This window comes from Microtus pennsylvanicus, chromosome 12, assembly GCF_037038515.1.
Source record: "Microtus pennsylvanicus isolate mMicPen1 chromosome 12, mMicPen1.hap1, whole genome shotgun sequence".
In the NCBI taxonomy this organism is placed as follows: Eukaryota; Metazoa; Chordata; class Mammalia; order Rodentia; family Cricetidae; genus Microtus; species Microtus pennsylvanicus.
Genome location: NC_134590.1, coordinates 64,699,883 through 64,722,803, shown reverse-complemented (window position 1 = coordinate 64,722,803; position 22,921 = coordinate 64,699,883). Strand labels below are relative to the sequence as shown.

The following is a 22,921-nucleotide window of genomic DNA, read 5'->3' as shown; positions in this document are numbered from 1 at the left end:
GACCATGATGGCCTGGAACTAAGAGACCTGTCTGCCTCTGCCTCCCAAGTGCTGGGATTAAAGGTGTGCACCACAACTGCTTGGGATAAGATAAATTTTGAGAGAAAGAAAGAAATAGGAAGAACAAACTGCCTTAGCTGCCAGCAATGTATTGAAGCAGACCTTTGCCATGGCATAGTCAGGAGTGTATGTGGGGGTGAGAACAGACTTGTCTCTGAACAAAACAATGGCCACCATTGTTCACATGTGCTAGGAATCTGGACGAATGACAACATTCAAATGAGGCATGGGGGAAATCCCCAACAAGTCAGCCGATGCAGGGAGAGACCCACTCTCCCTGCTGTTTTGACTGTTGAGACACAAGGTGTTTCATGGAGAAGGTGTCTACACTATGGTAGTGCTCTAATGGCAGCTGGGATGAGACAGCTCCCTGTGCAGCTGAGAAGATCACATCCCCTCCATGAGACCTCCTGGCCAAATGGGCAGTGGGAGGAGAAAATAAACCACCATACGGAAGTGAAGCTAGAGCTGGCGGCTGCAAGAATGGTCCAGGACACTAGCTTGACAGAAGTGCAGAAGCCTGAGCTGCAGATTTCTGCTCATGTCATGACTTCATGTCATAAAACGCTGATCGGGAACAGGCTCAGAGTCAGATTCTAAAATAGAACAAAAGGTCGCCTCCTTGGTATGCTCTGAGACAGGACATCTGAGGGCCAGGCCACTGCTGGCCTCATACTGGGAGCAAATGGGCCACGTACTTCAAGATTAATGCACTAAAACACGCGTTACTCAGTAGGGGGAGTCCAGGAGCCAGGCTCTAGCAGCTGGACTATCAACAGAGCGTAAGCATCTCAGCACAGCCCCAAGAAATAGCGGGCTTCGGTACTCTCGCTACCTGGAGTACTTCAGTGATTAGGATGACCAGAGGTTCCCTGAAGACTTCGGAGGAGTTTGAGCATCTCTACCAAGCCAGTCCCCTGTGCCCTAGGGTCTTTGTCTAGCACAGCTATCCAGGGACAAGCAGGCGTTCTCAGATCCTGTCTGGACTCAGCATGTTACACTGTTCTGAGATTAAGGGCTCCCACAATAATGTGACAGGAGAGAAAGAACAACAGCAAAAGCTACGTCAAGACTAACCTGGGAAGGAAGCCTGTGTGTAGACAAAGGCCCAAAGCCCTTCCTTCCTGTGGCATCGTGAACAGAGCCTGAAGGAAACAAAGCCCTTAAGAGACAAGCAGGGGGAGTGGTCTGTAAGAGCCCTGCACTCCAGACGCTTCTTAGGTTCTCTGCTCAGCGCATTAGACTGCTTCCATTCTTAGGGGTGTTTTTCTTCCTTCCTTCCTTATTCTTTTTTAAAATTTATATATATATATATATATATATATATATATATATATATATAGTATGACTGCTCTATCAGCATGTATGCCTGCATGCCAGAAGAAGGCATCAGATACCATTATAGAAGATTGTGAGCTGTACCATGTGATTGTGGGGAACTAAACTCAGGACTTCTGGAAGAGCAGCCTGTGTTCTTAATCTCGGAACCATCTCTCCTAACCTCTGAACCATCTCTCCAGACCGGTTTTTCTCTCTTAATTTTTTTTAATGTTATGTGTATGGGTGTTTTGGCTGTAAGCATATCTAGGCACCAAATTCATGGAGCATCTAGAGATACCAGAAGAGAGCACCAGAGCCCCTGAAACTGAAGTTGGAGAAGGTTAGGAGCAGTATGGCTGCTGGGAATCAACCCTGTGTTTTCTGGTCCAGTGCTCTTAACAGCTGAGCCATCTCTCCACCTCCAGTTTTCCCCTTTCTTCCCTTTTTTTCCTTTTTTCTTCTTTTCTTTTTCCTTTGGAGTGGGGGTTGAGACAGGGTTTCCCTGTATAGTCCTGGCTGTCTTGGAGCTAGTGCTGTAGACCAGGCTGACCTTGAATTCTGCCTCTTGAGTGCTGGGATTAAAGGCAGGTGCCACAACTGCCAGGCCAGTTTTCCTCTTTCTCGATAAGCTCCATTATTCTATTCCAAGCCTAGTCTAAAAGACACGACTTTCCCCCATTTTCTGGCAGCTGCTCGGATTTTCAGTTGTACTGCTTTTCTCCCAGACTCTAACAAAACTGCCCCTGCACTTTCTGTGAGTCTACTCCTAAATTCTTTTATTAATGAGACTACCCCCCCCCCAAAAAAAAGAATTGTAGTTTTCCCAAGAACAAAACGAGAGGAGTATTCTGGTAGTTTCCTTAGGTCCTCCACAGGTGGAGCTACAGCTAGAGACTGACAAGGGAGGAACTCTGGGAACGTGCAGTCTCAGCCGTCAGGTGGAGTTCGGGCTCTCAAGACGCCAAGCAGAAGCTGAAAACCGTCCAGTGCAGGATACTTCAAGGTCGGTGTGCCAGCCCCACCTCAGCTTGCACTTGTGGAAGGTACTGCTCCTGCTTGTCCAAGGCCAGGATGGAGGTCCCATCCTGTTTCCTGAATGAGGTGCCTGCTCTCTGCCCACCCTGTGCAGCATCACAGCTTTGGAGGGGCTGCATGGCAGTCACTCATCCACACTGAACACTGCCGCACTGGAATAACAGCTGAAAGTTAAGACCTTGATTTTTCTATTCACTTATTTTTATAGATAATAAGTGTACTTCCCACAATCCCTCATTGGTCACCAGTTCATCTAATTAATTATACTCCTTTTTTTTTCCTTTTGTGGATTTTTCGAGACAGGGTTTCTCCGTAGCTTTTTTTGGTTCCTGTCCTGGAACTAGCTCTTGTAGACCAGGCTGGCCTCGAACTCACAGAGATCCGCCTGCCTCTGCCTCCCGAGTGCTGGGATTAAAGGCATGCGCCACCACCGCCCGGCTTAATTATACTTTTAAAATAAAAAGTTAACATGAATTAATTGTGTCTGTATACAAGGGAAGGTCACAGGACAACTGTGAGTCCCTGGGATTGAACTAGGGTTGACAGGCTTGGCAGCAAGTATCCTTACCCACTGAGCCATCTTGATACAGAAATTTCACAGATTTGGTTAGAAGAGCCTCAAAGGTAGCGCCAGTGTCATTTACACATTCCCATCCGTCACCATCATCCTTACAGTCTAGTACAAGGAGTGGTATCTCTAGAACTGGCTTTTCATCAAGGCAGACCTCCCCCCCCCCCATACTTTTTTGCTACCGTTGTTTAGCAACACAGTTTGCATCCCAAGTTTGCTTCGAAAACAACACTGGAATTCTGGTCCACCACTCGAGTGAATGCTGAGATTACTGCCGGGCACAGACACGTTTTACAGCTGTTGGGACTCGAACCCAAGACCTCAAGAAGGCGAAGCAAGCACTCCACCCACTGAACTCCCTTCTCCTCCCCACGGTCGAGGAAACACTATCCAAAGGCCGGACGTCCTCCGCTTCCGGCCCCAGGGCGGAACTTACGAGCCCCGCATCTGGCCGGAGCTCGGCACTGCACACACCAGCCTTTTCCGGCCGTAACCGGAAGTCGCGCTGACAGAGGCGGCTCCGCGTCAGGTGACTGAAGTCCGGGTGGGAGGGGACGGAGGTTCAATCCTTCCGACTGACGAGTCTCTGAGACTGGCTTGTCCACCGTGGGATCGACAGGGACTGGTGGCGTCGCCGGCGCTCGCTCTGCCGCGGCAGGTACGTGACGAGCTGGGGCGGCGGGCCCGGGAGGCGCGGGACCCCTTCCGGGGCTCAGGGACTGAGGGGCCCGGAGACAGCCTGTCTGAGTCCCGCCGGGTCCCAGAAGGAAGGTCAAGCCGGCGACCTTGGGTACAGATTGGGCAAACTGAGGCCCCGGAAAAGGGAAGGGCCAGCAGCAGCTCCCCTTCCAGACGGGCTCACCCGGACTCCCTGACTCCCTCGGATGCGGGGCTGTCTCCCCCGTAGGGAGAGCTTCGGCCGGGTGGGGAGCTGCGGAGGGTGGTGGACAGATGTGGGGGGAAGCGTGGGAGACCTGGATCCGAGGTCGCCGCCTCCCACACTTGTAAAACCCGCCCGCCCTGAGGTCCGCTGGGGTGCCGCTCCCCAGCCCCGGCCGGACTCCCCCGACAGCTTGTTTCGAATCTGGGTTTGGAACCTAGGAAACCTTCTTTTGAACGTTCTCCTCGGGACTCCTGTGCCCACCGCTGTTTGAAGCCTGGTCATGTGGGGCGCTCTCCCGCTGTGGATGCGAGGTTCGCTGGGAGGCAGCCGGGGCCCGTCCGTCTCTTTGAAACAGCCGTCTAGCTTAGGAGAACCCACCGGAGGAGAGTAACTGGCCGGGGGCGTGGCACACGTAGGTTATGGCAACGAGGACTCCCACCTAAACTTTGGGGCTGAAAGACGTACAACGAGGATTAATAGGTGGGTTTTACGGGAAGACAAATGTGTGCTTACCATTAAGAATTTAACGGAAGAATCTTAAGAAGTGACTACTGACTGGCTGTCTTGTTATGGAAGAAGATATACAGGTTTTAGAGGGAGGGCCCTTCCAACTTGGAAGTCTCTTATTCTAACTTGCCCTCAGAGTGTATGTGACATTTCCTTTGTCATTTGAGATAGGATCTCATGCTGTCTTCAAACTCCTTTTGTAGTTTAGGTTGGTCTTGAACTCCTGATCCTCCTGCCTCAGTCTCAGTGCTGGGATTCCTCATTACTTAGTATTATGCCAGTTGAATTTGAAATTTCTTAGTCTTCCTTTCTTCTCTTGAGCCCTCCTTCTAGCCTACATCTCCTGTAAATCAGACCAGCACACACTTGCCTTATGTAATCTTTTCCGAGTCGTCGAGTTCACCATCCTTCTTTTCAAGGACTTTGGAACCACCCGGTATCTGATGAAGGTGCCGGAAGTGTTTGTTGTATTGAGAAACAGTGATCCATTCCATTGGTTAGTAATTTTTTTTGTTTTGATTTTTTTTTTTTTTTTGGTTTTTCGAGACAGGGTTTCTCAGTAGCTTTGGAGCCTGTCCTGGAACTCCCTTGGTAGACCAGGCTGGCCTCGAACTCACAGAGATCCGCCTGTCTCTGCCTCCCAAGTGCTGGGATTACAGGCGTGCGCCACCACCGCCCGGCTTCTGATTTTGATTTTTTTTAATTCATTTTATTAGGCAGGGCCTCACTATAGCCCACACTTGTGCCTCAGGCTCCCCAGTGCTAGGCTATATCTGACATTAGTAATTTGTTTTCTAAGAATAATTTAGAAAGCCTCTGAACACTGTGAACTAACACTCTGTCTGTCTGTCTCTCTCTCTCTTCCGGAGTATTATGTCGCCCAGGCTGACTTCAGACTCAGGGTCTTGCTGCCTCAGCCTCCAAATGCTAAGATTGCTTATGTTCCCCCCAAGGCTCTACTTGCCAGTGAACTGTGGATCACAGAAAGGAGGACTGGTTGCAGGTGTTTGGGTCAGTCTTCTCCCTAGCTTATAAACTGAGCCTTAATCTTTCCCCCTCTCCTGCTCAGACTGGTCTCAAATTTTGGTGGCCCTCTTGTCCAGGTGCTGAGATGTGTCATTGTACTTGTATGGCTTTAAATCCTTGTGCTTAGAGCTGTGTGTGTGTGTGTGTGTGTGTGTGTGTGTGTGTGCGCGCAAGTACTTCTTTGCTTTCTGATTGATTTATTTACTTACTTACTTATCATCTACTTTTTTATTTTGTACAGAATCTCTGGTTTAAACCTAGAGCTAAGTTGGCTGGCTGGCAAGCTCCCAGGATCTGCCTGTGTCTTTTCCCAGCCCTTAGTGCCAAGGTTACATATATATATATGTTACAGTGCCCAGCTTTCATGTGTGTGCTAGGAATCTGAACTCTGATCCTAATCATTGTGCAGCAGCACTTACCAACCGAGCCATCTCCCTAGTCCAGCTTTTATATTTCTAAAGCATAATCCCAGCACTTGAGGTGAGGTAGGTGGATCTCTGTGAGTACAAAGCCAGTTAATCTTTTGAGTTTCAGGACAGCCAGAACTACATAGTAAAGCCCTGTCTCAAAATGACAAAATCAGTCAACTAAACAAAATACACATATATATGTACACACCCTCCCAGGTATGAAGGGTCATCTCATTATGTTATTGATTTACATTTTCCTCATACTGATAGTATTAAACATATTTGCATGTGCTTACTATCATTTATATACCTTGTAGGGTTTTTACATTTTATTTATTCATTTGTGTCTCTCTGTGTGTATACCTGCATGTGCCACGATGGATGTGTGAAGGTCAGAAGATAACTTGCAGGAATCAGTTTTCTCCTACCATTTGGGTTTGTGGGGATTGAAATAAAGTTCTCAGGCTTGACAGCAAGCACCCTTACCTACTAAGCTCTTGCCAACCCATTCATCTGTACGTCTTATTGGGAGAAATTTCATTCAGTTCCTTTATCCATTCTGTAATTGGATTATTTGTCCACATGTACAATTTTGGTTATAAATATTCAGAGTGTTTAATTAATCTCTGACAGCCCTGGGAGTAACTCAGAATGAGCTTAATGGCACAATGAGAACTTGCCAGTAACTTCCTTATCTGAAGGAAGTTGAATTTAGACATTCTATAGGCTTTTATTTTAATCTTTTGTTATTATTTTTTTTTTCAGTCAGGTTTTCTTTGTTTAACAGTCCTGGCTGATCTGAAACTCATTTTGTAGACCAGGCTGGCCTTGAACTCACAGATCCACCTGCCTCTCCCTCCTAGTGCTAGGATTAAAGGTGTATGCCACCACTGCCCGGTGATTTGGACATTCTAAAGCACAGAGTAAGTTGTCCATTTTAGACTGCTGATTATGCAAAACTTGGCACAGCCCCAATAATTGCTGATCTAAGCAGCCATGTTCCTGTGCAAGGTATACTATTTGTGCCCAGAAAGCACGGCATCATCCAAAATGTGGTAAGAACATGTGGAGACCCTGTGTCTGTCACAGGCAGAGAGGCCAGGGGTGCATGATACTGTGGAGTACTCAGGGTGAATGTAGTCTTAGGGTTCCGGAACTGCTGGCTCACCGTGCTGATTCTGACTCCACAGTCTTTGGCCCTAACCACACCATCATGAATATTAAAACAAACACCCCCGTCGTTTAAATTGTTAAAGATTACTTACTTTGGGAAATTTAGAAAAGTATCCCTCTTACCTGCCTTGTCATCCGTGTATCATCTAAAGAGAACCTTTGCTGCAGTTGGTCTCAGTTCCTTGTTTCTTGTCACTGGGTACAGCGCAGGTGGGTGTGGGTGTGGGGGCGGGCAGAGAGGAAGAGGGAGGGTCAGTGTGCATGCCAAGTGTGCATGTGGACATCAGAGGACAATCTCAAGTGTCAGTCCTCTCCTCAAACACCTTGTTTGAGGCAGAGTTTTTTTTTTTTGTTTTCCACTGTCAGGCTAGGTGACCCATAAATTTTCAGAAATTCTCCTGACTTTGCTTTTTAAGGGCGCTAGGATTATGGGCACTTTCATTACAGTGTCTGGTCTTCCATGATTTCTGGGGAGTCAAACATGTTTACATAGCAAAGACTTTTATCATTTAGCCATCTCCCTGGCTCACCACTGAGTACATTTTTATAGTTGAATCAGTTGCCTTACATAGTTCTTGTATTCCACTTTTTTCCAGTTACCATCATTTGAGATCGGCTCTTATTGGGTTGCCTAGGCTAGTCTCAAACTCCTGACCTCAGTTGGTCCTTCTGCTTCAGTCTCCCAAGTACCTGGGACTACTGGTCCAACCATTAGCAGGTAGCCTGTTAACATCTTAATGTTAACACCATCCGGCTACCCAGTTTGTTTTGTTTTGTTATCATACTAAAATACATAGAATAAAATGACCATGCTAGCCATCTTTAAGAAAATTGATACTGTAGAAGCATCATCGCTGTTTCTCTCCAGAACTTTTCACTTTCCAAGTGGAGCCTGCTTTTGCTGTTTCACCTCAGCTGGATTAGACATTTTGTTTGTGTACACACAGTTGAATGTGGAGCCCTTGACCTCCAGGTGACCGTGGGGGACATACTGAAGCTTCATTTCTGTGGTTACTAATCTGAGCTGGCTGTTCTGTTCTAAGACTAGTTGCCAGGTTGACCCCTGGGTGGTCTTTGTAACACCTGACAAACTAGTTCCCACTCTACCAGCTGTTCCTCAGAAGTACCTGGTGATGTGGGCATGGTGGGTTTGTAAAGAAAGACAGCTCTTTGAATATGAAAGTGGATCCAAGATAGTGGATCCAAGATATGGTGCAGTGTGTGGAAATTTGTTACTGTTACATAAAAGTTAAATTCCGACTTGGCCCTAGACTCCTTGGGGCCAGGGAACAGATCTTGTCAGGCTTATTTTTTATCTTTGAGCCTAGTTGGCGTTTTCTAAATGGCAGTAAGCACAGCTGCTAGAGGAAGCGTTAGGGTGCAAGCGTGATTCGTAAAAGCTGATGTTACAGACTTTCCAAGTGATACCTGGCTTTATGTTGTGTGTGTGTGTGTGTGTGTGTGTGTGTCTGTATGCCTGTGTGCACAGGTGCCTCATGAACACATGCACTTGAAGGCCAGAAGGCAACTTCAGGCACCATCCTCTTCAGGCACCATCCTCTTCAGGCACCATCCTCTTCAGGCACCATCCTCTTCAGGCACCATCCTCATGTGCCATCTACTTTTGTTTTCTTTGAGACAGGGTCTCACTTACCTGTGACTTACCAAGTAGGCAAAGCTGGGGAGCCAGTGTTCCCTGGGATTTGTCTTCCTTTCCTCCGTATGGTATCATGCCCAGCTTGTTGTGTGTGTGTCAGATGAGGGTGGGGTTCTGGGGATTTAACCTGAGTCCTCATACTCACAAAGCAAGCTCTTTACCAACTGATCTGTTCCTCATCCCTGGCTTTATTGTTTATGATCACAGATCCTCTTTGAGAACTATTAGAAACCAAAAAGAGATCATTATTTTGTCAGGTATTTGCTGTTTGGTATTAAACTCTTAGAAAGTTTTCTCCTTAATATCTCCCCTATTTATTCTCCTTTAATAGTTTGGAGTATTTTAGAGGCGTTTAGCTCAACCCCAGGGAAAACCTGAATTAATGATGTTCTACTGACTTGAATGACAGTAGAAGCAAGCACTCCCTTATTTTATGAACTCTTCTTATAGCAAAAAAGAAAGCAGGAGCAGTTATCACTGTTTACAGATGAGGGATACTGGTGAGTGAGAGGCAAAGATAAGCTTCATTTCATGTCCTCTGGCTCTAAATACTTTTTTAAAAATCATGTTTTACTAGAAAGTGATAGTCCTTAACTGGGATCTTTTCCAATCTGGAGAGCTTTTTCCTAGTGCAGCATTGCCCACCTATATTGATTTGAGTTAAAATTGCCAAATTCCTACTCATTTACGTACCTTATTTGATGTCCTCTCCCTGTCAGGTGTGCTGTTGAACTAGCAGTTGGGTCTTATAAGAGTGCACAGCAAACTGCCTAGTTAGTCTACAGTATGACCTCACACGCATGCACATGACACGCACACAATAAACTGCATGGTCAGTCTACCGTATGGATGCACACACGCGCACGTACACACACATCCCAGTCACGAATGCCAACCCAGATAACCTAGACTGTTTTCTGGTTGTATCCATGAAATCCCTGTGGTCTGTCCCCTGTACTCACCCCTTTCTATTTCCAAGTCTGTACCAAGACTGGGAGTGTGGCTAGTGGGAGTACTTGCCTACTTTTGCAAGGCCCTGGCATCCATCCCTAGTACCTCCCACTCCTTCCAAAAAAGTTTAGAGCAACAGTTGAAAAACAAGGAGTGAGTCAGCTCTGTAATACAGTTCTAGGTCTCTAAACAACCACTGCTCCTGTAGGCACTGACTCTCTAAAACTTGAATGGAGTATGTTGACTAGTATTGAGTTGTGCTGGTTGTGTGCTCTTGGGCATCAGCTTTGACACACCATCCACCTTTATGAGGTGCTCCTTAGGTGCCAAACCTTGTGCTGAGTAATGCATCTGGAAGCTGGGACAGACATGAGGAAACACCCAAGCACAAGTCACTGAGGTACCATCTGCTACATGCATGACTTATGGTTGGGAAGCTTTGCTGCTGACTGGCTCTGTGATCAACCAAATGACCTAAACTATTCTGGGTCTAATTTAACATCCCAGGAATACTAACATTGTTGTAGTAGTGTTTGCCTCAAGGCAGGCTGTAAAGATTAAATGAAATAACTCACACAGACAATTTTAGTGTGGAGTTAGTGAAAGTTACAGTAAGAAGTGCAAATGCCCCTGACCTCAACACTTCAGGTAGAAATCTTATTTCTTTGGATCAAACTGTGTCCCATACTGGATTTCTGTCAACGCATGGACAGTTACCCAGTCTGCCTTCAAGGAACAGTGTTCTTTGAGAAAGGGAAATTGTGACTCATTTGGCTGCTTTCGTTGCTCTGTGGGAAGTGTAAACAGTACTGTTCCCTGAACTCAGAGTCCTTACCTGGATGGAGTCCCGTACAGTTTTCTCTGTGACAAGCACAGAGAGGAGATAACTTGTGTAAAGCTACAGAATAAGTGGGAACTAAAATTCGTACTCAGAGCCATCAAAGCTCTGTGGCATGATTTTAATGAAATTGTATTTATTTATTTATTTTTACAATACTAGGGATTGAACACAAGACCTCTCTCTCTAATGCTGTGCAAACTTTCTACCATCGAATTATTCTCCAGCCATTTTTTTTCCTTTCAATTAAAAAAAATGTTTTGGGGCCTGGAGAGATGGCTTGGCAGTTAAGAAAAGCACTTGATCTTGCAGAGAACCTGGGTTTGATTCCCAGAACTTACACGGTGGCTCACAACTCTAGTCCTAGGGGATCCAACACCCTCTTTTGACCTCCTTGGACCCCAGACATACATGTGGTACAAGGACATTGTAGGAGGAAAGGCCTGCTTGTTCGTCCCAGCTGCCAAGCTAGCTTAGCCCTGAAATAACCACACAGAAACCGTATTAATTAAATCAGTGTTTGGCCCATTAGTTCTAATTTCTTATTGGCTAATTTTTACATCTTAATTTAACCCGTTTCCATTAATATGTGTATCACCATGTGGCAGTGGCTTACCGTGTAAAATTCCCAGCATCTATCTATGGTGGATCCATGGCATTTCTCTGACTCTCCCAGCATTCAGTTCTGTCTTCCCCACCTACCTAAGTTCTGCCCTATCAACAGGCCCAAAGCAGTTTCTTTATTAACCAATGAAAGCAACACAAAGACAGAAGGACCTCCTACACCATTTCCCCCTTTCTATTTAAACAAAAGGGAAGGCTTTAACTTTAACATAGTAAAATTACATATAACAAAACAGTTATCAAGCAAGAATTAGTTATAATATTTATATCTACTTTATCTTTTATCATGACTAAGGAAAACTATAACTATAAATTCTTCAACTCCATCAAAAACTCCAGAAGGATATAATATTACCTAAATAAACAGGAAGTGCATTGTAAGCAACTTCCAAAACTCTAGAATTGACAGAGACATCTCGCTGCCTGGACAGTCACTCAAAGTTTTTCTGTACTGTTGGGGCATCCATCTTCAGCCTACAGGCCCATAGTATCCAGGAGACTTTTCCATGAAGCAGGAAATTTTAAAGACAGTTCTGCCTATATTGGCAGTTTGTCAGTCACTTTCTTCTGTGTCCTGCAGAATATCTGGCAGACTCTTTCATGAAGTAGAAACTCCAAAGGATCATTTCACCTTTAGGCAAGTTCAGTGGTCATTTTTCTGCAGCTGTTGCCTGTCCAGTTTAGCAGGTCGGGCAAGAGCAGTTGTTGTAAGGAGAGGGCTGCTTGTTCATCCTGGCCACCTGGCTAGCTTAGCCTTGAAACAACTACACAGAAATTGTATTAATTAAATCACTGCTTGTCCCATTAGCTCTAGCCTCTTATTGGCTAACTCACATTTTGATTTAATACATTTTTATTAATCTTTATATATTGCCACCTGGCAGTGGCTTACCAGCATGATTCTAACCCACTTCCATCTCAGGCAGAGGATCCATGGCATCTCTCTCTGACTCTGCCTCCTTTCTCCCAGCATGCCCTTTAGTTTTCCCTGCCTACTTAAGTTCTGCCCTATCAACAGGCCCAAAGCAGTTTCTTTATTAACCAATGAAAGCAACACAAAGACAAAAGGACCTCCTACACTGGGATGTATGTGCAGACAAAACACTCATGAAATAAATCTTTAACAAAAATGTATGGGTATTGGATTATTTAGGGTTTCTATGATAAAGGACCACAACCAAAAGCAATTTGGGGAGGGAAGGGTTTGTTTCAGCTTTCAACTCTCAGTCACTCCATCACTGGGGGGAGCGAGGCAGGAGCTCAAGCAGGGCAGGAACCAGGAGTTAGGAACTGAAGTAGGGGCCATGGTGGAATACTGCTTACAGGCTTGTCCAGCCTGCTTTCTTACGCCATCCAGGACCACCTGCCCAGGAGTAGCACTGCCCCCAGTAGGTGGGTCACCCCACACCAATCATTATTCAAGAAATGTCCCACAAACTTGACTACAGGCCAATCTAGTTAGGGACGTCTTTTAAATTGAGGTTCTCTCTCTCTCTCTCTGGTCTTTTGAGACACGTTTTCTCTGTGTAGCCCTTACCTTCCTGGAACTCTCTCTGGAGACCAGACTGGGACTAAAGGAGGTGGGAAGAGGGTGTTGGATCCCCTGGAATTGGAGTTACAGATGGCTGTTAGCTGCTGTATGGGTACTGGTATCTAGACCCAAGTTCTCTTGAAGAGCAACCAGTGCTCTTAGCCACTGAGCCATCTCTCCAGCCCCTTTTTTCACCTTTATTGTTTGTTTGCTTCTTTGTTTTTCAAGACAAGGTTTCTGTGTGTAGCCCTGGCTGTCCTAGAACTCACTCTGTAGACCAGGCTGGCCTCAAACCCACAAAGATTCACCTGCCTCTGCCTCTTGAGTCCTGAGATTAAAGACATGCGTCACCACTGCCTAGCTCACTCTTTTTTTTGAAACAGAGCCTCACCGAGAGAAACACCATTTGAATTGATAATATTGGAAGAAAATATGAAAAGGCTGTCCCTGGAATTCCCCTATCAACTTTGACTTGTACTTGGAAAATTGATGTGTTTCTTGTGTCTGCCATAGTACATGGACCAATATAGGTCCTGATAACTAATTAGTGAAGGAAACAGTGAATTTTACTTTAAACCTTTCTAAACTAAAAAGTACTCTACTTTCCATTTGAAAGTATGCATTCTCTTTTGAAAACCAAAGCCTTAATATTGTCAAGGACTTGCATATTTATCAGGAATACAGACTAGTACATTATTTCTAGAGGGTGTTTGTTAAAATGACACACACACCCTTTGGCTCTAGTTCTACTGCTAAGGTTTGCCCTAAAGACATGATCTAGTTCTGTTGGTCTCCAGATCAGACAACAGGGTGATTGAGCTCCAGGGCTGGGAGAGTCTTTTCTTTTTGAGCATCTGAAGGTATTAGCAATACATAATTAAGGGACTGGAACACTAGCTGCTTTTCCAGAGGACCTGAGTTCAATTCCCAGCACTCACATGCTGGCTAACAACCATCTGTAACTTCAGTTCCAGAGGGATCTGGCTCCCTCTTGTGGTCTCTTCGGACACTGCCTCTTCATGGTGCACAGACACACAAACAAAACAACCACATATAAAATAAAATATTTTTTAAAAAATGAAAACTAAATAAAAATTGAAAATGAGCTAACTCTGGTAACACAGACCTGTGATCCTAGCTACTGGGGAAATGGAGTGAGGACGATCTCAAGTTTAAGGTCTGTCTGGGCTACAGAGTGAGTTCAAGATCAGTCTGTAAAATTTAGACTGACTCTGTCTCAGAAAATAAAATAACTGTGTGCATGGTAGCCTAAGTCTGTAGTTCCAGCATTTGGGAGAAACTCACAAAGAGCTCTAGGACAATACAGGTTATAAAGAGACTCTGTCTCTCAAGAGTGAACTAAATGTTAAAAAGGATAAGTTTATGTGAGAGTGGTAGAGCACTTTCTTGGTGTGTGAGGCCCTAGGTTTATTCCCGATATGACGGGTGTGTGTGTGTGTGTGTGTGTGTGATGTGCTAAAATGTCACCAGATGTAGTAGCTCATGCCTTTAATCCTAGCAAGCAGATCTCTATGAGAGATCTATGTCATGAGTTCCAGGACAGCCAGAGATGAATAGTGAGGCCTGTCTCAAAAATAACAACAACAAAAACCTAAAATTTCTAAGAAAAGTGTACTAAAACTCATTAACAATTTCATGTGAATGAATCTTAGTCTGCTTGTTTTCCTTCTTGTCCTCTGTTGAAATATAAAGGTATAGGATTTTGAACAAATTCCTTATTTTTGAATATGTGGACTGTCAAGATGGATCAGTGGGTAAAGGTGCCTGCTGCCAAGCCTGATGACCTGTATTCAATCCTCAGATCCCATATGATGGAAGGAGAAAATACTGACCTACACAAGTCACTTGTGGCAGGTATACACACACCCAAAATATAATAAAACATTTAAATATAGTATTTATTGTGGGCAAAGCAGAAAGTACAAGTGGGGAGGGGAGTGGACTACAACCCTGTGGCTGTCATGATCACTCAGCTGGTAAAGGCGTCTGTCACCAAGCCTGATGACCTGAGTCCTATCCCCAGCATCCATATGGTGAAAGAACTGACTCCTAAAAGTTGTCTTCTGACTTCCCCGCCTGCCATTGCATGGACTCGCTTACATACGTAATAAATAAAAGTAATTTTTAAAAAATTTAATTGGCTGTGGTGGTGCACTTCTTTCATTCTAGCCTCATTGGGAGGCAGAGGTAGGTGGGTCTCTGAGTTCAAGACCTTGTTTCAATTTTTTTTGAGATTTTATTTTTATTTTATGTGTATGAATATTTTCCTAAATGTATGTATGTCTGTGCACCACGTGTGTGCAATGCCTTCAGAGGCCAGGGAAAAAAGCACTGGGTCTCTTGTGTGCTGGTACATGAACCTGGGTCCTCTGACCTCTAGCCTCCCCCCGCAAAAATTTTTAAGCTTAAGAATTTTGACCATAATTCTTCTTTTCAGAATTATTCATAAATATTTTACATTTTTTCCTTACATGGTTTTTACCTCTTGTAGTCATATATAGAATATGTTCAACTTTATATACAAGGTTCTTTGGGATTTTATTTTGAGACAGGGTCTCATGTAGGAAGCATCTGGGCTCAAACTTTGTAGTTGAAACTAATCTTGGAAAAAAAATTTATAATGCTTCCACCTTCTAGGAGCTGTAAGGTTACAGGTATATGGCACCGTGTTTGACTTTGTATACAGTTTTGTTTTATGAGAAACAGTTTTGTCCAGTCTGGCTTCAAACTCATGCTCCTGCCTCCCAAGTGCTGATCTCATAGGCTTGCACTTTCTCATCATCTCTTTGTATACAGTTTTGTATATTGCTTTTTCACTTAACGTTATGTCATGTAGGTAAAATTCTCATATAAGTAAAGTCTCTGTGGAAGTATAATATAATCTCTGTGCAACAAACTGGGATAATATAAGGAAGGGCTGGGAGTTCAACTCAGTGACTAAGTACTTTTTTCCACATGTAAGGCCCTAGCTTAGGTCAGTGACCCTGGGTGAAGCCCAGTGTTACATAATAAGATAGTGTGTGTATGTGTTCGTGGATTGTGCAGGCTTCTGTGCTTGCATATAGAGGCCAGAGAACAACCTTGGGTGCCATTCTTAGGAATACTGTCTCCTCCTGAAAGCCTCAGGGATTCTTCTACTTTGACGTTCTTGGTGCAGGGATTATATGTGTGTAATACCATTATACCCAGCATTTTTATGTGGTCTTCAGGAATAAAACTAAAGTCCTTATATTTGTGAAACAAATACTCTATCAATTGAGATATCTGTCCCATACACCCCTCACCTCCATTTAAAAAGAAAAAAAGTATGGTGGGCTGACTGTCTCTGGTGGCACATGTTTATATCCTAGTACTCAAGAGACAAGGGCAGGAGCTTCACTGCAAGTTCCAGATCAGCCAGGGTGACATAGCAAGACCTTATCTCAAACAAAGCAAAATAAAATAAAAGATAATATAATAGTGTTGCGTCACATAGTATAATCTATGTTTACCCAAATCCACCATTTGGATGTAGATGTCAGTCTACTTAGCTAAGGAGTTGGAGTGAGCCGGATAGGGAGAGCATCATTAAAATCATAGGGCATTTTGGGAGGTTGGATGGGGGATTCAGGTTATGGACCCAAGTTTGGAATATGAGCAAGCAGGCCAAGGCTGAAGGGCTCTGGGTAATCTACAGACTTCCTCCCTGCTCTTTCCTAGCTTTTGCTGCCTTCTTTACCATTCCCTGGGCTCCTCTACACTGAATTTGGCAAAGTGAATTGTCCACCTGTCTGTTGTACTGTGTCTGTATCCTCTGCCCTTACACACTCTGTACACCTGTGAATGCCAAGCAGACTGGGCGTCTTGTTGGTTTACTTGTCATTGTCACCCTTAGACTGAAACTTTTATCTCTGTATACTGAATGCCTAGCAAATAATGAGGTCTTTTAAAATAAATCTGAGAAGGTAGGGGAGGTTACAAGGTACCAAAGACTAGGACCAGTGCAGTCCCCAAAAAAGGAAGCCATCCACTCAGACTTCTCTCTCCTCCTGGACCTAAGATCATTCATGTCTTTGGTCCTGTATTTAGGGTTAGGTCTCTTGAGGGATAGCCTTGGGACTTAAACACCACTTAGACTCTTAGATTTTTACAGCTGGTTAATGTGTGTCCCAGGTTCCACTCAACCTACTTATTTCTTCCCACTACAGCCTTCCGTGAGTGTGACGTAGACATTCTTGGAATGTGAGTCTCATCTGTCTCCATGTCAGCAACCTAAGCATCAATATAGTCAGGCTCAGACCTCACAGGAAGCTCCCATGTGAACAAGTACATGCCACAGGACAAGCCTTTTGCTGGGAGCTTGCCCAGATTTGTAATTTTCATAATGAAGATTGGTGTCTTTTTGATATCTCTGTACACCTTGGCCTGGAATTTTTAGGGTTAAAAAGGGGTATAGATACAGCTCAATAAAAACATTAAAAAAAAAGGGGGGTATAGGAGCTGGAATATAGTCAGTTGTAGAGTACTTGCCTGGCATGCCTAAGACCTGGGTTTTGTCCTCAGAAACTGTGGGGGTGGGACATTAAAAAGAAACACATAGCCGGGCAGTGGTGGCACTTGGGAGGCAGAGGCAGACTGATCCCTGAGTACAAGGCCAACCTAGTCTTTAGACTGAATTCCAGGACAGAACTACACAGAGAAACCCTGTCTTGGGATTGGGGGGGCAGGGAAGGAACCCATAAGACAGCTGATGAATTCCAAAATGCCTACAGTTTCCAGAGCCTAAGAACTGAGCACAAGAATAGGAGTCAGTTCATTGATGAATGCTGTAAGGAGAGTCAACTCTGTTTTTGTTTTTGTTTTTCGAGACAGGGGTTTCTCTGTGTAGCTTTATAGCCTAATTGGGGAGGTTTATTTTGCTTACATTTCCATATCACAGTTCATCATCAAAGTTAAGTCAAGGCAGGAACCTGGAGGCAGGAACTAGAAGCAGAGACCATGGAGCTTGCTCTATTAAAGGTAGAGATTGTTCGAGTAAAGGCTACTACCACTACCTGGGGTCTGCCTGCTTTCTCATAGGACCCAGGACCTCCTGCTTAGGGGTGGCACCAGCCACCAATGGTGACTTGACCTATACACATTCATCACTAATTAAGAAAATGCCCTGCAGGCTTGCCCACAGCCTATAATGAAGGCACTTTCTCAATTTAGGTTCTCTCTAATTAGATGACTCTAGCTTTTACCAAATTAACACAAAAATAGCAAGCACAGAGGTGCTGGTTTTTTGTTTTATTTTTTTTTTTTTGGAAAAATAACACAACTCAGGTGATTTTTGATGGAGTCCTTATTAAGGATTCTTATGCCTTTTAGCTCTTCTGCTAAACTCCAGAGCCTCAACTTGGTACTGCTCTTCTTTGTGAAGCTTCCACGTGGTAGCAGCAATCTGGCATGTAGTTGGCAGTGAAGAATTGTTAGCTGCATGCATGGGTGGATGGATGATGAATTTGCTCTGTATTTCATTCAGAAAGCCAAAAGTTATAGCAGGAGTTTGAGGACAACAAAGAATGTGCATTTCATCTCATAAAGCTATGTGTTTATGAGGTAGCATATAAGAAGATAGTTGACACCAGGCTGGTCTCCATAGTAAGTTCCAGGCCAACCAGTGTTGACAGAGGTTTCAGTCCCAAAGAAGCACAGAGAGATCTACATTAATTATAACCTGGTTGGCCTATTAGCTTGGTCTTCTTATTAACTCTTACATCTTAAATTATCCCATAATTCTTGTCTGTGTTAGCCACGTGGCTTGGTACCTTTTATCAGTAAGGCATTCTCATCTTGCTTCCTCTGTGTATGGGTGACAACGGTAGACTGAGTCTTTCCTGTTCCCAGAATTCTCCTGTTCTGGTTGCTCTGCCTATACTTCCTGCCTGGCTACTGGCCAATCAGCATTTTATTCAACAAGTACAAGAGATAAATATTTACAGGGTACAAGACCATTGTCCCACAGCAAACCAGGACTACAAAATGAGATCCTGTCTCAAAGAATGTAGAGTGGTGGGGCTGGAGAGTTGAGTGGTTAAGAGGATTGACCTCTCTTCCAGAGGATCGGATCTAGGTTTGATTCCTTACCACGCAAATGGCAATTCATGCTCTCTTCTGTCCTGTGTAGGCAGGTACCAGGCATACATGTGTGCACAGATATACATGAAAGGCACAATAATCACATGCATAAAATAAAATTTAAATGTAGAGTGGGGCTGGAGAGATGGCTACATAGTTATGAGTACTTGCTGTTCTTTCCTGAAAACCCAGGTTCGGTTCCCAACATCTATACTTATTGTTTATAAGAATGCAGAGTGTGCTCATAATTGTGTTGGAAAATCTGAATTTGGCACTGGATGGTGGCCTGGCCCTAGGCAAGTTCTTTAACCTCCCTGACTTGATGTTTTTAACTGTAAAATGGAGTAAGGATCAGAAGCAGTAATAGATTTACAGCTGGAATATGCTTCAGGTGAAGAGTAATGAATGGCTGGGTACAATGGCACATGCCTTTAGTCCCAGCACAGAGGCAGTTGAAGTAGGAGGATCACTTAAGCTCAGAAGTTCAAGACCAGCCCCAGTGAGGTTGCTGTGTTGGTGAGGTCAAAGTGTGTAGGTTCTGTAGGGACCAAGATTGATTTTATAAGCTCAGCAATGCCTAGGCCCTGTTTCCTTCTTAGTTGATCTGCTGACTAGCCAAAGAGAACCTGCATTATCTGGCCACTGACCCAATCCTACAGGACCCTTGAGTCTGTGGCCACATTCTTTTGTTCTGTGGGTGCTCGGTAGATAGCCCCAAAAGAATGCTATCAAAAGGAGGTAGAGGAGAGGGTTTGGAGATGAGTATGTGACTTTGGAACCCAGAATTGCAGAGGGGTTTGTAAGCAACCAGCCTGGCAGTTGACCAGAACCAGTCATGCATGCTTGCATCCACTCACTCAACAGTTATCTGAGTGTCTACTAGGATGAGACCCAGGGAAGGGCATTAGAATAAGAGTGATGTGATTTGTTTAGAGTTGGCATGTATCGGTATCTGACCTGCTACATGGCTGCTACACCCTGCAAACTCTGAACTGACCTGTTGCTGTCTCCTGACTATTCCCACCCGAACATCTATCTTTACCTGTTTTTCCCGTATACCTGTGAGCAGTAGATTAAGCCATGAAGAACCTTGTTGGATCCTGGTGTCCATCCTAAGTGGTACATATGTGGCATTAGCCACTCCCACTTTGTTTCCTCTTCCAGATCACTCATCTTGGTAGATTACTTGGTACTTACTTTTCAGGGGACAAAAGAAATTAATTTATTTATTGAGATAAGATCTTTTTAACCCTCAATTAATAACCTAAAGTTTACCTCAAATTTATTGTGTAGCCAAGAATGACCTTAAACTTCTGATCTAGCTGTCTCTACCTTCCAAGTTCTGAGATTATAGGTGTGTGCCACTATGCCTGATTTTGCTGGAAATCAACCAAGTGTTTCATGTATCTAGGCAGACACTCTGCCAACTGGGCTACACCCCAGCTCTAGAGAAAAGAAATTTAAACCATAGCAAGTCAGTAGTATAGTCAGATCTTGAATTTAGAGCTTTTCAGGATCGGGGAAGTGTTGACATTATGGGTACTGCTATATTGGTCTGATTTCAAAAGTAATGTATTAAAAATATGATACAGCTGGGCATTGTGGCACACACCTTTAATCTCAGGCCTCAGGAAGCAGAGGCAGGTGGATCTCTCTAAGTTCAAGACCAGCCTTGTCTACAGAGCTAGTTCCAGGACATCCAGGACTACACAACAAAACCCTGTCTTGGAAAAAAAATGAAAATAAAGATTAAAAAAATTTTAAAGACACTTCCTAAAATTTATAATTTATGCAACAAACGTAATATACACACATTCACTCTCTTTTATAAAAGTTATTTTAAAAGTAATAATAGGCTTGTTATAAAGCCTTAAAATAGAATAAGAATATAAAAGTTCAAAGTTCCTAATCCTCATAATACCAGAAGTAATTAATAGATCAGTATTGCCTTCTAGACATTGTGTGTGTGTGTGTGTGTGTGTGTGTGTTTGCATGTATAAATTTTAACTCAAAAGAAGTTTATAAATATACATACCTTTTGGCAACTTTTTAAATTTTTTCTTTTATTATGAAAAGTTTCAAAATATACATAAAAATAAAATGCTACATAATCCTAACACATCCTTTCTTTTCTCTTAGGTGGGGGAGTTTTGAGACAGGGTTTCTCTGTGTAGTCCTGGCTGTCCTGGAACTTGCTCTGTAGACCAGGCTGGCCTTGAACTAACAGATATCCGCCTGCCTTTGTCTCCCAAGTGCTGGGATTTAAGGCATGCACTACCACCACCCAGCATATCATTTATTTCTAAGAGCCAACTTATTTGTTCTTGTTTCATCTTTTATCACCACCACCGTGTGTGTGTGTGTGTGTGTGTGTGTGTGTGTGTGTGTGTGTGTGTGTATACCTATATACACATTGCAGATGTGTGGAGGCTAGTGTTGAATGTCAGGTGCCTTCCTCAGTCATTGTCCACTTCATTTTTTTGAGGTAAAGTCTCTCACTGAACCTGGAACACACAGATTCAGTTAGACTGGTCTGGTCCGTGAGCTCTAGGAATCTGTCTCCATACATGCCCCTAGCTCTGGGGTTACTGACATGCACCATCCCACCTGGCTTTCTCTCTCTCTCTCTCTCTCTCTCTCTCTCTCTCTCTCTCTCTCTCTCTCTCTCTCTCTCTCTGTCTGTCTCTTCCTCCCTCCCTCCCTCCCTCCCTCCCTCCCTCCCTCCCTTCCTTTCTTTTCTTTTTCCAACAAAAAAACACAGAGTTTTATTTCCATGCCATTGGGAAGGGCTGGGAGCAGGCTCCCACAGAGGAAAGAGACCCCTACTCTACTTGCCTGCGGTGAGCAGGTTCCACAGCACCAGGATGACTGAGTCCCCATGCAGGAACATCTTGGAGATTTAGCCGTCCTTGTTGACAGGCTTGAACTTCTTCTTGCCCTTGCTGCTCTTGGGGACCTCAGTCCACATCTCCTTCATATTCTTCAGCACCATGTTGAAGTGCCTGTCAAAGGCCTCACCTGTCCGAGGAACTTCTTGTTGTTACAACAGTTAATGAGCACATGCATGTTGTTCTTGACTGACTGTGGGCTCCAAGAGGGGGCCTGTGTTGAATTCTTCCTTCCCTCGCTTCTGCAGCTCCTCTGCGGTCATCTCATGTAGTAATAGGAGCGGCGAGGCTGCGTCCCCAGCACCTCGGCCGCCTGGCTAGTTTATGCCCCGAAATAACAACACACAAACTGTGTTCATTTAAACACTGCTTGGCCCATTTCTATCTAGCCTCTTCTAGGCTAATTCTCATATTCCGAGCAACCCATCTCTTACTTGTGTAGCATCAGTCTTACCGGGAAGATTCTAGCGTACGTCCATCCTGGGTCGGAGCTTCATCATGTGCGTCTGCCCAGGAGAGGGGAGCATGACATCTCTCTGAGGCGTCTGCCCCCGAGAGGAGAGCTGTCGAGTCTGAGCTCACTTCCTCTTCCTCCCAGCATTCTGTTCTGTTTTCTCCACCCACCTGTGTTCTAACCTATGAGGGCCAGCCAAGCAGTTTCTTTATTTTTTTAACCAATGACCTTCCTCCATGAATCTCACTCTTGGGTTTATTGAGGAGACTCATGGTGGAGGTTTTGCCTGCAGACCACTCCCATGGTTGCTCCAGTCTCTGGAGTAGAGCGAGAGGAGGCTTTTTATGTGAGTGTTGGGGACCCAAGCTTAGGTCTTCAAATTTGAGCAAGACTTTATTGACTGAACTATCTCCCCAGCCTCATTTTTGGAATATTATAAAGTAAATCCCAAATATCCTATTCTTTAATAAATATTTTGTATGTATCTCTAGCAGATGGTGTGTGTGTATATTGTGTGTGTGTGTGTGTGTGTGTGTGTGTGTGTGTGTGTGTGTGTATGCATATATATTTGCATGTTCTTCCTCAGGAGCTGCCTTAGTTTTTGGCTAAGGGTTTCTCATAGGTTGGCCCAGAGTTGGCCTGATTAGGCTAGGTTGGCTGGCTAGCAAGCCCCACGAATCCCTTCCAGCATTGGGATTACAGTCGTATCTCCTTATACCTGACGATTTTAGGTGGGTTCTATGGATCAAACTTGGGCATTAGTGCTTGCATAGCAAACACTTTACTGACTGAGAAATCTCTCCAGGCCAGATGGTAATTTTTTTTAAAGTTACATAGTGCAGCCATACCCAACAAAATTAACAGTAATTCTGC

General features: G+C 44.3%; 1 protein-coding gene and 1 pseudogene across 1 annotated transcript in view; one reads left to right on the top strand and one right to left on the bottom strand.

The window, feature by feature from the left end:
* The first annotated feature begins 3,471 nt into the window (after positions 1-3,471).
* Positions 3,472-22,921, top strand: part of Rnf185 (ring finger protein 185) — a 39,149-nt gene continuing 19,699 nt past the window's right edge. Inside the window, exon 1 of the mRNA XM_075944064.1 lies at positions 3,472-3,644. The gene's annotated coding sequence lies outside the window, so the exon portion shown is untranslated. The remainder of the gene's footprint in view (positions 3,645-22,921) is intronic.
* LOC142832644 (small nuclear ribonucleoprotein Sm D2-like) lies at positions 21,534-22,320 on the bottom strand (annotated as a pseudogene).